Source organism: Camellia sinensis, chromosome 3 (assembly GCF_055761805.1).
Source record: "Camellia sinensis isolate YWXY chromosome 3, ASM5576180v1, whole genome shotgun sequence".
NCBI lineage: Eukaryota > Viridiplantae > Streptophyta > Magnoliopsida > Ericales > Theaceae > Camellia > Camellia sinensis.
Genome location: NC_138963.1, coordinates 106,088,019 through 106,095,624, shown reverse-complemented (window position 1 = coordinate 106,095,624; position 7,606 = coordinate 106,088,019).

Below are 7,606 nucleotides of genomic sequence, written 5' to 3'. Positions count from 1 at the left end.
TATCAAATTGACCACTTTGACCTTGAAATTGAGCATATTTTGTTTGCGAAAGAAACAACGTCTTCAATTATTCTTATTTAGAATGAGATTTAAAATTTAGAGTCAAATGAATCATAATTGAAAAGTTAAGAATCAAAATGATACAATTTTCAAATTATAGGGACGATTAGTGTAATTCTCATAGCACTATGTTTCCAAAGCAATAAAATGTCAACCCCAAAGGTCCATCACGAGGAAAACAACCTTAACTTTTCAATCCAAAAGATAGGCACAAAAAATTGTAGCCATGAAAGCACAAAATATAGGCATCTTTATGCATAAACAAATACATAGGGATGACAATGGGGTTAATGAGGTGGATATTAATTCCTCATCCCTATTCCCTTATAATAAATTTTCCTTATTCCCCATGGGTACTACCCTCCTCATTTCCTAATGGGTTTGGATTTTTCCCAACCTAAATTGACCCCCCGTTTTTTTTTAAAGGTTCACAACCAAAGCTAAATATACAATCTTATTGTATTTTATTTGGCTCAACAACAAAATCAAATACACATTAATTAATCAATTAAAAAGTTTGTTTTAAAATAATCGAATATATAATTTTGAGACAACAAATAAGTTTTTAGTAATTGAAAAAAAAAATGTGGAAGAACGTGGAAGATTAAAAAAAAATTACAACCATATCTCTCTCTCTCTCTCTCTCTCTCTCTCTCTCCCTTACAATGTTATAAGAGCTTGTTTGAAGAAATAAAATGTGAAAGAACCTATTTGAAGAAAGTGTTATAAGACCTATATTAAATTGCATCAAGGCATAAACAAGGAATTGTTTGCTGATTTCTACCAACCAACACTAATATAGAGCTACCCATGTTCATCCCAACGGTAGCGCACACAAAAAAATTAAAAAAATTGTAACAAATCAAAAGGCATGGCAAAGATCCTAATGACAGAACCAACAAAATAATGTCAAAAAATCTTTGCCAACCAAAACCCACATGTATATCAAAGATCCTAAATACAAATGTATGTCAAAGTATCTATTTGTGTAATTCTAAACATCATAAATGAATTGCACAAAATTATTAAAGTATTTAGATGTTCATAGTAAGGCTTAATTCAACTAGAAGTAAAACACACTAAACTCCCAATGCACATTCTTTGACATTTCAGCTCCAGTAGCAGCAACATTCCAACTGCAACAACGCTCTAGCAACAAAACCTACACAAGGATAATAAAGATCAAAGAAAAAAATGTTGCTTGACTCTAATTCACATCCATACACTGAAAGACAATGTATAACATGTAAAAAGATTCTACCATGAAAGTTTGAGCTGTCTAACAAGAGAAATGCAAAAGAAAGATCAACTCTGATTCACATCTATCTCATCATATATTGTAGTGTAACCAACTTATTCCAATGTTGAATTACCTAAAAAATAAGAAAAGAAATTAAGTATTGAGACCATATTGATTTATTTAAGTACCTTGCATCTCTATAGCCCACAACCAACTCTGTGCACACATCAATGCTTCCAAAGTATTTGGACGAAGTCTACCCTGATATGGGCTCACCAACCTACCACTAGTGCTAAATGCAAACTTAGAAGCAATAGTGGATACCAGAATAGCTAAAAAATCCCTAGCTATTGCTTGTAAGGTTGGATACTTCGATGCATTTGATTTCCACCAAGTCAACACATCAAAATTGGGGTTTTTTTTTTTGTCACAATATCCTCTTCTAAATAATGGTCTAATTCTGATGTTACATTGTTGACTTTTTTTCTTCGCTTTCTACTAATAAACAAATCATAATCTGAAACTACCTCTGAATCCCCAAAATTTGAACTCATAGAAGATTCAACATTAACATCAGTCCCCAAACTAAGTTTTCTTTGATACTCTTGCAACAAATCATAACAAAGTTGGCGAATCTTCACAATTTCCTCTTCAGTTGTATCTCTATAAAGTTTATCAAAATAAAATTCCAATACACTAAGTTTGTACTTAGGATCAAGTACAACAACTCCTATAACACCATGTGTAACAACCCAATATTTATCAAACTTTCTTAACATTTTTGATGCCGTTGATCTAACCACCTCAATTGAACAAGAGAGCCATTGAGAGATTGTTATCCTAATCTCACATAAATTTGGAAAAGCAACATTGGCCGTGGGATATTTAGTTCTAGAAAACAATTCAGTTGCTTTATAAAATATCTTGAACCTCCCACAAATTTCTCTAGCAAACTCCCACTCCTCCTCACTTGACAATGTTGTATATTGGATTTCTTTATATTTCAAGTGGTAAAATACATCCTTATAAAACAAGGCAGTTTGAAGCGTCAAGTATGTTGAATTCTACCTAGTTACACAATCAAGCCCTATCTGTTTAGTATTCAAATTTTTTACTTGACGAGTTGTTTCTTTAAATTTTTCTACTCTTTTAGGAGTTGCTATCCAATAAGCTACACTATCCCGAATTTTCTCTACACCTACTCTTATCACATTCAATCCATCTTTGGCAATCAAATTGAGAATATGTGCACAACAATGCATATGGAGCAAAGTCTCACCCAAAAGAAGAGGACTACCATGCAATTTATCCAACAAAATGTTAATCACCGCATCATTGGTGGAACAATTATCAACAATGATAATAGATACTTTTTTTATCAAGATCCCAATCTATCAAACAATTGAGCAAAATATCACAAAGAACTTCTTTTGTGTGTGGACATGGAACATAAATGAATATAAAATCATAAATTAAAACAAAATTTCGATGAACAAAGCATTATGAATAGCTTCCATTGTAATTGTTTAACACCAAAAGTACATCAAGACATGTTTTCAGTAGAATGTATATAATATATGATGCAACAACAATCTGTAATAAAGCATAGATTAATTTATATGCAAAAATATACCTCAAAATACAGTTTTGCAATGACCAAGAATCATCAATAAAGTGTGCCATGACAACCATGAACCCTTTCTTTTGATTATTAGAAGTCCACATATCAGTTGTGATTGCCACTTTACTTTGATTGCTATGTATCAATCTCATTATCTTCTTATTCTCATTGTCATAGATCTTCAAAATATTAATTTTTATTGTATTTCGAGAAGGTACTTTAAACAATGGTTGAAGTGCAATCGAATATCTTTTAAACCCAATATGATCCACAATAGACAAAGGGTATTCATGCAAGATTATGGCATTTGAAAGCTCTCTCCTAGCAATAGCTTCATCAAAACTATAAGAGACTTTTGGGCTCTCCTTGTTAAAGTTGCTAGTTAAAACTCTTTGCCTCATGTCCATTCCCCCTTTTTGTTAAGACAACTCCTATAGTGATCACACAAATGTGAAGTTCCATGTTTCAGATTTCCCCTAAGATGCTTCTTACAATAATTACATATTGCTTTCCATACTCCATCAATTTCTTCCTTCCTAAAGTGTTGCCACACAAAACTTGGGGTTTTTTTTTTCCTAGTAGCTAAACTAGAATCAGAATCATCTACATCAAGGACATTTTGATTTGGGAGGGGAGACTGTGATAGTAGAGAGGTCTCACTCTCAATCGATATTGATAGTTGTAAACCATCAATGGTAGTTGGGAGTTTGCTTGAGAGTTTGCTCCAACTTCAGACCTTATCAATGCTTAAAAATCTTGGAGAGCATAAATAAATAAATAAATAAATAAAAACCCAAAATCCCCATTTAGGCATTCAGTCAAACAACTCAATGAAACAAAACAACATTTCAACACATTCACAACTCCAATTCTCATCCTTCAGAATTTCAACAGCAATTTTACATATATATAATAAGTGATAGAACTACATTAACCTCACAAGAACACGAGACAAAATTGTTTACAGTGTCAACATCTTTAAACCCCATCATCTTAGTCTGATTTTACTTTCCACAAATACTTAAGAAATTGCGATGGTAATATTACTTATAGGCTATACAAATCACTCCAAAAAAATAATGCAGAAAAATATATATATATATATATTTTTTAAATAACATGTAGATTTACATGAATGAACCAATGTTTTCTTAAATGAAAAAGGGTATATACCCACAAAATCAAAATACAAAACAAAATGTGAGCAGAGCCAACCAAAATCAATTGTCAAAAGTTTCAAAGCAAAATTGTAAAATTTTGAATCTAATTTTCCTTGACAAACATAAGGTATTGATGTGATTGTTACTAACCAGAAATGAAGTGAAGAATGAGAAGAAAACAAAGTAGGATGTTGGTGAATGAGTGGAAAAAAAACAAAGGAGAGTTGTTTGATAATTAAAGAAACCAAAAAGGAATAGAATAATATTAAATCCAAGTCTGCACTCATTTAAATAATGGTTTGTATTTGCTGACCTCACAAGTCAAGAATAAATACAACCCAAAAGATGAATAATTAAGAGTTTGTTATCATGTTCATTGCAGGAAGAAGATAGTAAAGATTAAAGAAGAAGAATATCTTGCAACAAAATAACTCACATTGATCTAGATTAGAGCCAAACTCATCCTCTAGAAGCTCTAATTAGAGAAAGAGAGAACAAGAGAGAAAGAGAGAACAAGAGAATGAGAGAGAAACTCAACACGCCAGAGAACCATTGTGGTAACGTCGACAAAGATCGCTACCGCTAGATCTTTGCCTTCGCAAATCGCCAATGCTGGAGGAGATCAGAGTGATGCTGTAATAAAATCTGCATAGGCTACTGTGAGAATAAGAAGAGAATCCTAAATACAACATATGGGGGAAATGGGAGGGTACCCACTTAATTGACCCGACAGGTAAAAAAAAAAGAAGGAAAATCCATATATTTGGGTCGGGTCTCCATAGGTATCCATAGGATAGGATCCCTATTTCCAACCCACACAAATACATATGTATATATATATATATATATATTTCAATTTTTGAGTAATCTAACCATAAATATCCATTTGTTCGTCTAAATTTTTCCTACATATGGTTACCTCCAATAGAAAAATCAATGGGCTAGATTGATGCAACATTTCTCCATCTTCCTGGTTAAACAGCCTGTAAGTAATACGAAGACAATCAAGAGCTCAGCGAATCAAGGGGGACAAGAATTCTCATGTGTTAGAACTTAGAAACTCCTCTCTATTTTAGCTAAAATCTAATTGCATGAAAATTCAATTTAGCTATGCTTAGAATAAAATGAGTTACTGATTAATTTGGATGCAAGTAACAATGGTATAACTATTAACTCAACAATCCTTAATCCCAATTTTACTTAGTAGAAGCAAAACTACCAACACAAACATTAGAATCAAATTGCGATGCTAGAATCCAAAATTTAGAAGACTCACATCACATACATTTAAACTTAAAACACTAACTAATACAAAGAACCACAAAAACAAAAAGGGAAAAGAGGACAAGAATGATAAAAGCAATTATTATTTAGAATTCAAGATACACCATTCTACCCAAGAAGCACCATATGCAACAACTTTGGAGTGAATAATCCTAAACAATGAAGTGAACAAAAAGTGTAGCCTCTATGTAATTAGCAAATTTTAAGCACTTGCTTAATTTTAAGACAAAAGTTGCTTCAAGAAAGTATTGAAGAATAACATTGATAGGATTTGTATCTTACGAGTTTTGTTATTTTGGCAAATTCCTTTCTTGACAAAACCGATTTATTATTATTTCATTTTGTTTATTGTTTTTATATTATCTTTATTGGAATAATCAAATTGAGATTTAGTTTGATACGTTTGACAAAAAATGTGGCTCATACCATGTGTGTGTTGTTTATTGATTATCTATCTTGGAATAATCAAAGTATGTTTTTTGTGGAAAGAGTGGCAAAACATGGTTGACATGAGCAGAAAGTGGAGCAAAAATGAGGCTGTGTGTTTGCAAGATAGGATGACAAAGCATGGGAGAAATCATGGCTCATTCATGATTATTATCTTGTAATATCTTTCTTGGATTGATATTTTGGATTAACCAACATATGGCTTGATGCATAGACTTTTTGACAAGCATGGCGAAAAGAGGAGGCTGTTTGTTTGGTAAAACAAAGAAGGAAATCATGCCTCAGAATATGGAGAAAAGGGTCTGCAAAAGTTAGAAATTGCAGCTTGTTTTCCATGCATAATAGTGCCCGCTACTAAGCCATTGGCGGCTACGAGGAAATCAACTCCCAGAAGTTTTTTTCTTTAACCTATGAAGGGGTCTCACTCTCGCGACCAACAGCTGGTGCGAGCGGCTAAGTGGGTCGCACCTGTGATGGTGAAATGTTTATAAATACCTTGCTCAGTACATGGTGTTTTTGGGATCTCTCGTGTCTGTATTTTAAGTGTCTTTCTGAGAGAGAGTTGTAGTGAGGTTACATTGTATATTTCTCTAATGTTTGCTTGATGATTCATTCTCATTTGTTCTTTCATGAAAATCAAGTCTAAACCAAAATAATAAAATAGTTCATGAGTGTTCTTGAGGAGTGAGTGTGTCGTGGATTCGACATCTCTCTAGTGAAGGCAGATATCCATAGATTGAAGGATAGAGGTCAGTTACTTGTAGGTCTCAAGCGTGCATGTGTGTTTGGATTGGTCGGTGTAAGAAATATGTTGTACTACTCTTCTTCGTAGTGGATTGTTATTGTGGCCAAGGGCCCGTGGTTTGTTAATCCCATCTTAGTGGATTCTAACTATGATTTTTCCACGTAAAAATAATTGTGTTTTGTTTGCTCGTTGTTCTTTTTTTTTTTTTTTTCTTTTTTTGTTTTGTTTTATATTGTTAAGCTCAGTTGGTTTGAATCTATTAAAGTAATAATCATAAGATCATGGGACTATAATTTTTCAATTGGTATTAGAACGGGATGCTTGTCTTTTGTTTTTTTCAACAAAGCTATAGTAGCGTGATCTGATCTTTGTGTTTATTGACTATGGATTCAAACCAAGGGGGAAACAACAATAAACGTCCTCCCTTATTTGGCGGAACAAACTATTCTTATTGGAAAGCTCGTATGAGGGTTTATTTAAAGTCTATCAATGAGAGAGTTTGGCAATCTGTCATAAATGGTTGGAGCGAACCTATGATTACTATTGCTGATGTTACTGTTGAATATAAAAATAAGAGTACATAGAATCTTTTTATTTTTAGTATTATGTATATAATCTGTGATTGTGTCAGTCATTGATTTAGTATTGTTTCCTTATTTATATCGTGTTTTCTAAATTGTATCATGAATCTATTATATATACATGGCCTCTACCTCATTCATGGGTAAGCTAAATAATTCTTTTCATTCTTTTTGGTATCAGAGTTAGGTTAAGTACCTAGTAATTTTTCTTCATCGCGTGGGCGGCAGCTTTGCTTTGGCCGCCTGCTTGACCTCAACCCATTTCACTGCCATATTTTCTTTCAGTATCATTTCATGGTGATCTCTTCCTCTATACACTTGTCACACCGTAAATCCATGCATGACTGGTCGTAGCCCACGTAGACTTAGCCCAAGGCACACATAAGCCTAAACACAAATCCAATATCACAAAGAATAAATGTAATGATAGTCCAAAAATAAATAAATCAAAACCCAATTCAATTACAA